General features: G+C 38.7%; 1 pseudogene; it reads right to left on the bottom strand.

Moving 5' to 3' along the window:
• Positions 1–5,160: 5,160 nt before the first annotated feature.
• Positions 5,161–5,277, bottom strand: LOC114475108 (uncharacterized; annotated as a pseudogene).
• Positions 5,278–8,964: the final 3,687 nt, after the last annotated feature.

The raw sequence follows: 8,964 nt of genomic DNA, 5'->3' as shown, positions 1-8,964 counted from the left end.
ATTATTTTCTATGAGATTTTTTTGTTTGTTTGTTTTAAAAAAAGGTTGCACTTTTTTTTCCTTTTTTTTCAGCATTTTGTCACAATGGGGGGCCCTGAGAGTGTTTCATTTTACTAAGGTGGGTACAGCAGAAAAGGTTTGTAACCACTGCCTTCATTAATAAGTGTAGATTCTGCTATTTTTTTAAATGGACGTGTTGTAAAGACTAATGTTGGAGATGTGCGCTCATCTTGAAATATTTCTACATTTTGAAGCAACCCTTACCTGCACTGAATTGAAATATTTTAGAACAATCCACTGAAATACATGGCTTTACAGAACAGCATGCTATTGTAGACTACATATAAGGTTAGAACATGATTTTTATAATCATATGTTTTGATCTAAAGTAGGCCGGTCTGAGGTATGAAGCTCCAGGGAAATAAGTCTCATTGGTCTGTGATTATTGGTTTAAAAAACTAAAACATGTATTATATAAGAAGAAAAAACAGTTGAGCATATTAGCTTTAATTTACAAAAATAAATTGGATAACATTTCTAAAATATCAGATTATTCTTGTTAAATTCAAAGAGTATCATATGTTCCGCCATCCATACAGTATGTTCTGCCCTACAGTATAGGCAGTGCTTAATTTGTAAATCATCAGGTCCCGGAGCAAACGGTGAGCGTTTTTCTGGCACTAAGAGAGAGACAAAAAATTTTAAAGCGCCGTTTGCTAACAAAATAGGCCAATAATCACGTGAAAACAAACAACCAATCAGCTTTAAAGAAACACGACGGCAGAGTGCTCTATGAGTGTTTTTTTCAGCAAGTCGGCACACGTGTCCTGTAAAATCAGCAATTGGAGGCAGAACTACAGTATATAGTACCGACCATTATCCTTGTTCCAGTAAAAGTTAGCCAGTTTGTAATAGTAGAAAATAATAATGATAAACTCTGGAGGGGGTTTGGTGCATTCACTTATTTAGAGCTGACACACAGAGGGTGGATTTACTATGTGCTGAAGTGGTTGAAACTGCCCTATTTAAACGACCATTTTGCATGTTCAACATGGAGGAAAACTGGAGGCAAAAGTGCAAAATTATATTTAAAGAAGTTGCAGTTGATTGTGCAAAAGAGCAGGAGGTGCTGCACAAACCATTCTGTTATGTAGCCAAATAAAATAAATATTAATGCAAGTGCTGTTGCTGGATTGTACTTAAAAAATGTATTGCTATTTTTTCCTATAACTTAACATCAGCCATTAGTCCCTGTTGCATTGTTCATATCTGCCCATGGAAAACTTAGACTGCTTGTTCCTTTGGTAGCTGTTAATAGGCTTTAATTTTATTTCAATAATTTTTTCATCAATTATTTTTGGCACCAAAAATATTAACTGCAGCATTAAATGTCAATATTCACTGCAGCTGCATCTGTGTACATAATGCTGTTAGAGTTAACCACCTTCCATTTAGAGGTACTACATTTATGCACGAAAACAGACACCACAAACAGCTCCAGGTTTGATAAATGTAACTGTGCGTACTGCATTAATGTATTTACATTTTCTCCCCCCAATATTTTGCGGCCCGCAGCTGATCAGCCGACAGTGCATATTCATCAGTGGCAAATGCACTAAATGCATTGTGTGCACTATGTTGGGTGCTTGACAGATGCAATCTTGATTAAGAAGGGGAATTCATGTGTAGATGGAAACTCATTAGTAGAAATATACATATATACATATATATATATATATATATATATGTAATCAGCAACATTAGATCCGACACGGCCTATGCCCAACAGAATAAGTACCAAACCCGAATGCTGATCTTTTTTAAGACCAAACCTGTTACAACCGAACACCATTTAAATCTGAGGTGAGTTTCAATGTTAACTCAACTTTACTTACTGTATACAACTCTAAACATGACATGCAGCTTCAAGTGCCATTCTTCCCACTGTCGCTAAATGCTTGTTCATGTGGATCTTGTTGGGTTCTTTCTTTCTTACTATGCATTTTATTTTGTTAAGCGCTTTGTGATGAAAGTTGAACTGAATTGAATATTTGACCAGATATGGTGCATATAAAAAAAACTCCTGTTATGCATCAGAAAAATCCGTATTCTAGACAGAATCAAAAACCGGATATTTAGGAATTCTGGGTATTTTCACCCTGAGGACATTTCCACAACAAATTTATGACAAAATCTAAATATTGTTAGTATCCTGATACAATATATTGACTTTATGAAGTATATAGGGTCCGTATTTGACCAGATTTGGTGCATATCAACAAAATCCGGATATACATCAGAAAAGTCAGTATTCAAGACAGAATCAAAAAACGGATATTCTCGATTCTTGCTCTTTTTAAGCAGTGCTACTCGGTATGTACCGGTTTACTTCTGTCGTAAAGCAGTTCATAACACTGATGAAACACACAACTCAGCAGCCATGTTCTCTACATATGTGCATAAGTGACAGCACGGCTCTAGAACGAGTCATTTATGTATTTTTTGAACATAATTTATTTAAGTTCTCAGCTTCAGGTCCCTTTAATTTGAGATACAAAGGAGAAGATAACTCAAAGATGGCCAACCACAGATGTCTTAGATTGTCGAAACAAAAACTGCCAAATTAATTCCACTTCTAGATAGCTTCTGAATAATAACACATCTAAGCACAAGTTTACCAGGTACTGAGAAGCGCAGAGGCATACAAATGTAAAAAACAAATGAGCACACAATTGTGCTGAAAATCACTCAAGGTCAAAATGTGTTTAGAGAACAGGCAATCTGCCTAACTGAGAGTGAAAACCGGCACATGCTTTAGAAAGAGATTGAATTTTACATGTCAAGACCTCCTTGAAGATAACTGCTATAATACCAGCTATCACTAAATCACCCAGTCCATTAGAAATGCCAAGATTTCAGCTATACCTAAGTAAAAAAAACACATTTTCATAGCGGTTGAATTATGCAGAGTAATTTGCATTTTTGTCGGCGCTAGCAGGCCGGGAGTGAGTTGGTGTTATTACTGTATTGTAATGTGATGGAATTTTTTAAGACACCTTTAAAATTGCACATTTATTTTGTATTCTTATTCAGTTACTGACTCAATAAGAGAGAGGTTTTTGGTAACTACCTGTGGCAGCAGCCCTGACGAACATGGCTGAAGTCCAGTGAAATGTAGCAACCCCACTGCCCTTCATTGACGATGTTCAAAAGTTGCATTTCTTTCCTTGGTCAAATGAGGTACCAGAGAAACAGGGAACTGGTTGAGACTACTTCCACAAAGGCCAGGCCATGCCTGGCAAATGTGGCTTTGACAGAAGGCGAGGTTGCAGGTCTGCCATTATCTTTATTTTCATCCGGACACACATCCAATCCAAACCAGGACAGACTGGTTATGTATGCCCCTTTTCCACGGACCTGGAGCTGGAGCTAACTCAGAGCTAATGCGTGGATTAGCACCTATTCTTTCTGAGAGAAGCTCCACAGTGGGTACAAGGGAGGCAGGGAGGGCGGATAGCGTGGTTATCGCTGATCCTGCAAGAATGACAAGCAACCATTTCTTGAGAGCAGCTGATTGTGTCAGCACACATAAAAAATATAAAAAAAGAAACTTATAAAAGTGAGTCCAACGAGAAACAGCAGTGGTCAGAGTAGGAAACCATTGCTTCCTGGCACTGTGGTTGTCCGAGGAGATTCAGGGAAAAGTGAATGGACCACGTAGCAAACCAAACTTCAGCCACAACAGAGCTCATCCTGCAGACCTCCGTTAATAATCCTGATAAGTTGTATTATTTTGAATGTTTTTATGCATTAAAAAAGGAGGAAGATGTTAACACAGATTTACTTCCATGGAGAACAGGCAGTGGAAAGCCAACAAATTCTGTGTACACCTGCATCACAGCATTAAAGAGAGCACTTTGTAAGTACCACAAACACTGCAAAAACCTTGTCTGATTGCCTTTTTCTTCCAATCAATGATCTTGATACAGTTCCCACGAGAAACATTAACTAGTGTGTGTGTTTTCAGGCAGACACTGAATAGAGAGCTCTTCACAAGGCTGCTGGCTTCTGTCTGACCTGCTGCAAAGAGACATGCCAAGGGATGTGTTTGTGTTTGTATGTGTGCAGACAGTATGTGTCGACTTGCATCTTTGATCATGTATGTGTGGCAGAAGGAAAGAGATGAGTAACAATAGAGGTATTTTTGGTTGGTACAGCATCTTACACATGAGTGTGTGGATGTGTAGGAGTAGGAGGTATGGGGGAGTTGGTGTCTCATATTGGTTCTCACTGTGGACGTGGACAGACAGTCGCTCACTAAAAGGGAAACATGAGAAGAAAATATGTGGGGTTAGATGTGAGGTGAAAGAAGATATTACTCACATGCAATTAGTTATACATTTTAAGCATTTCTTCAATTTATTTTTCTTGTTTATTTCATTCCTACAACACAAAACATACACACGCAAATTAATTGAATGTAGCAGAAAATCAACTTATATCTGCCCCTATCTAAACAAAAATTAATCAACCTAAATTTTGGATTTCCACTTTTTGGTTTCATCTTCAAGATGTGTCCATAGTTGGACTCCCCTGATTGAAATGCACCTTCCCATTAGAACAGTTTTGTATCTGTTTAAACTTAAAGGAATGTTTCCGTCTAAAGCTTGATATATGATTCTGTGTCAAATCGGTGCCATAGCCGCACGTAGCACTCTGCGTACACGTAGACTCCCTAATCTGATGTGCACTTCTTAAAAATTTTGACTGCACGTCAAAGCAACTCGGAGCAAAAGTGCTGTGATTGGTTCGCTCCAAACCCCATCCCCTGTCACTGGCTTTTCCAGTGATCATTGCCATGTTACAACTTTTTGTGCGGCTATACGAGTTAATAATAATATATAAATTTTATATAGTGCTTTTTTGAACACTCAAAGTCACTTTACAGAATCAAGGGAGTATTCTTTCACTCCACACTTAGTGGTGGTAAACTATTATTGTAGCCACAGCTGCCCTGGGGCAGACTGATGGAAGCGAGGCTGCCATAGTGCGCCATCGGCCCCTCCGACCACCACCAACACTCACTCGCACACTACATTCATACTAGGCAATGTGGGTAAGTGTCTTGCCGAAGGACACAATGACAGATACCACTGGAGCGACTGTGGCACCTGGAATTCTCAGTGGTCTTCCATCCAACTACTAACCAGGCCCAGACCTGCTTAGCTTCAGAGATCTAATGGGATTGGGGAATGACAGGTTGGTATGGCCACGAGTTGTTTCTACAATGGATTGAGTCAAAGAAAGTACCGAGGCGGACAAAAAGTTTTATTATTCCATTTCATGGCTTCAGCATACGTGAAACACCGCCAAACGGAGTCAAACAGACAAAAGGTGTGTGTTTACTGTTATTATTGCTACTCTGCCTCGTCTCTGTACCAACAGTGTTTGTATTTCATTAACAGTAAACAATGAACAACATGCTGCGGAGGCTGCCAGAGCAGCAGACATGACACTATCTTTAAAGCAAGCTTTAGAAGTGCCATCCCGCTCCCAACTCGTTGCTTCCCGGACCAGGTTACCTCGCTGCTCCCTCGGGGGCATGCCGGGGACGAGGTGGCCCTTACTCTGCTGTGCACTTGATACACTTTTATGCTTTGTTTCTATGTTGCATGTGTTTATATTGAAAATTAAAGTGCACGTTTTGAAACTGTTGTTTTCATGTCTGTGTCCAACAATACACACATGATTAGGTAGGTAATCCAGAAATAAATTACATTTTAAGGGGCTTAAAAAACATAAAACATAGTTTTCTGTGACCGGAAGATAAACAAGAGCTTTTAATGCTCCTCTGAAATCTCACACACACACACACACACACACACAACTGTCATATCCTGTTAACCCTCATCGAACCCTGTGGACATTGTTCCTACTCCCTTGCTCTTAAAGGTTTTTTACGTTGTCGGTCCTTGGGTGGTAAAATCGATAAACCTTTAACTTCAAACTGGCTCCGTTCCCAGCTTCTTTAAACATGCTGTGTTTAAACCCATTCTTAAAAATCTTCATCTTAATCCCGGGGAGCCTATAAATTACCAGCCCATATCAAAACATCCCTTTATGTCTAAAATCATGGAAAAAGTCCTGGCTAAGCAGCTCACCGTTTTCTTGGAATAGCATGATTTTATGACAAATTTCAATCTGGCTTTAGGTCAGTCCACTCCACCGAAAATGCTCTCGTGAAAGTTTTCAGTGACATGATGATGACCGCTGACTCTGGTCGCTACACAGTTTTGATTTTACTCAATCTGAGATCTGCCTTTGACACTGTAGATCACGATATACTTATTGATCAACTCAAATCTGAGATGGGGTTTTCTTGGGTTGTTCTCCAGTGGTTTACTTTATTTATAAATGTAATAACTTGTAATGTTGCTATTAAAGATGTAATGTCTAATGTGTCCAACCAGCCATGCAGAGTAGACCAGGGCTCTGTTCTGGGGACTGTTTTAATTTTTATTGTAACTAATGCCTCTTGGACGGTTGATCCGTGGTTTTGAAAATGTGTCTTATCATTTTTATGCAGATGATATTCAGTTGTATTGCTCCTTCAATGACTGAGTTTCACTTTTTATCTGACTTCTTGGATTGTGTATCTTTTATCAAAAACTGGTTGTCATCAAATTATCTTATGGGCAATTTATAACACTAGTACAGTGCCCGTCAGAAGTATGCATTTATGTGGGAGCATTAAGGGGTATATTTGCGGATTGCAAAATGTGGGTGAAATTTAAATGTTTGCTGTTGGTTTTTTTTTTGTTTTTTTAATTTTTTTTGTAATGTATGTTTTTTGGAGTCATGTGTATTTTTGTATCTTTCTGTTGTGTTTTTGTGCATTTTTTGTATAATTATTGTTTTTGTTGCCATTGTAGTGTGATTCAGGAGACATTTTGTGTATTTTTTGCGTAAATATTTCGTTTTGTGTATTTTTCATATTTTTGTTGTCATTTGGTGTGTGTATGTGTTTAGGGGGATGAATCCAGTTCTAATTCATGCGCACCAGTCCATCCACGTGTACCTGCTTGCCTAACTTTCACTAAACTTATCTATTTTCAGTAGTTAGGTGTAAGGAATGATTTCTCATTTGAATATTTTTTTTTTCTGTGTGACAAATAACTCAATACAACTTGCTATGGTTTTGTCATGCTGTACAAACGTCCCGATTGACGAAAAATAGTCTCAAAGAATGCCACATTTCCAACCCAGTGTCACACTTTTCACCCTATCCTGAGGGACACCCCCTCCCACATTCACTTCGACAATTGCTATACCTCACTGAACTAATTATCCAGTGTTTCCGTGATTTATGTATCCATATATTTTTGTAGAATGCTTTTATGGCCCATCCATCGCGCCCCCATTTTTTCAATCCATTCCATTACCTTTCTCTTTTTATGCAAAAGACATAGAACCAGATAGAATTTATGCCTTGACATTAATTAAAATTCACAAATTAAAATTTAGTCTGCTGGCACAGGGGTAATTACAATGATTTACATGTGTGTAATCGGAGTAACAGGAGGTATATATGGACCACCAATCACCTGTGACTAATTTCTTGGCAATACTGAATCTACAAACGGGTTGGTCAACCAGCCTATTGCTGCAGTACATAGAGACAACACAGTCTGTATAATGTTAAAGTAACAAATGAGTTACTAGTTAATGGGGTTTGATTTGGTTTTCCAGGGTTTGCTGTAGACCCAACAATGTACACTTAATGCCACACACACACACGCACACACACATGCACGCACACACACACACACACACACACACACACACACACACACACACACACACACACACACACATGCTTCTCTTCAAGTGACTGACAGTCTCTGATTAACTCCTAGTCCAACCAAGCTTATCTCCTGTTTACACGACAACGTTTAGTTCCTATTTCCGTTTTTGTTTCCAAAAAGTTCTGTATTCACGCGGCAATGTTTTCAAAATGATCTCTGTTTACATGAGACCGCGGGACGCATAAAAAACCATTGAACACAAGTAGCAGAGTTCGTGTGCACTCTTTGGAATTATACTGAACTTCTGTTGATTTACTTCAGCATCACTTGGATCAGGGCAGATATATTTCCTGCCACTCTGACGACAATCACAGTGCTGCACTCCTACTAGAGCTATTTTAGAGCTTATTTTCTATCTTTTTAACACGTAGTTTCGTTGGACTCGGGTCAAACACTCATGCGCCAGAGTCGGCGCCAGGCAGTATTAAATGGGGGGGCATTAAGAGAACTGCGGGGGGCACAAAAATACTCAGTTCCGAGAAACATCTACCCCCCGACACACACACGCACCCTCCCCCATGCACACCAAAATCTGTGCACTTTAGCGTACCAACAGTTAAAATAAATAAATAAAACACCATTAAACATTTAAACATTACCATACTACACCAAACAGCGTATGAAAGCGCATACAAATATGGAGGCATACAGTGTAACTTTTTTGTGAGCAGGTGGGTCCACAAGCTCCTCAGCAGTAACGGCTATAATCTAAACAAACATGCTAAACATCATAACAACGACGTTAGCCTGACAGTCAAGGATACAAGAGGTTTGTTTGTCACATACATATGTACTACTACTGAATAATACTTTATGACATGTAGTGAAATGGTGTTCAGCTTTATGTGCACAGTGTGCAGCAGGGGTGAAAGAAAGAAGGTAAATAGTAAATGAGCATTTAATGACAACCTAATGAATTCCTGAATGAACCCTTCATTTTTTGGTTATTTCGTTTCAAAACCAAATTGAAAAATTGGAAAAACGGGCTGGTTTTTTGTTTTATTTAATTTAAAACGAGAAAAAGAAAAACCAAAAAACCAAAAACCATCTCCTGAGACATGTTACACCATTTGCAACATTAATCAATTATTGTTAATAC

Source organism: Gouania willdenowi, chromosome 13 (genome assembly GCF_900634775.1).
Source record: "Gouania willdenowi chromosome 13, fGouWil2.1, whole genome shotgun sequence".
NCBI lineage: Eukaryota > Metazoa > Chordata > Actinopteri > Blenniiformes > Gobiesocidae > Gouania > Gouania willdenowi.
This window is presented reverse-complemented; position numbering and strand designations above follow the sequence as displayed.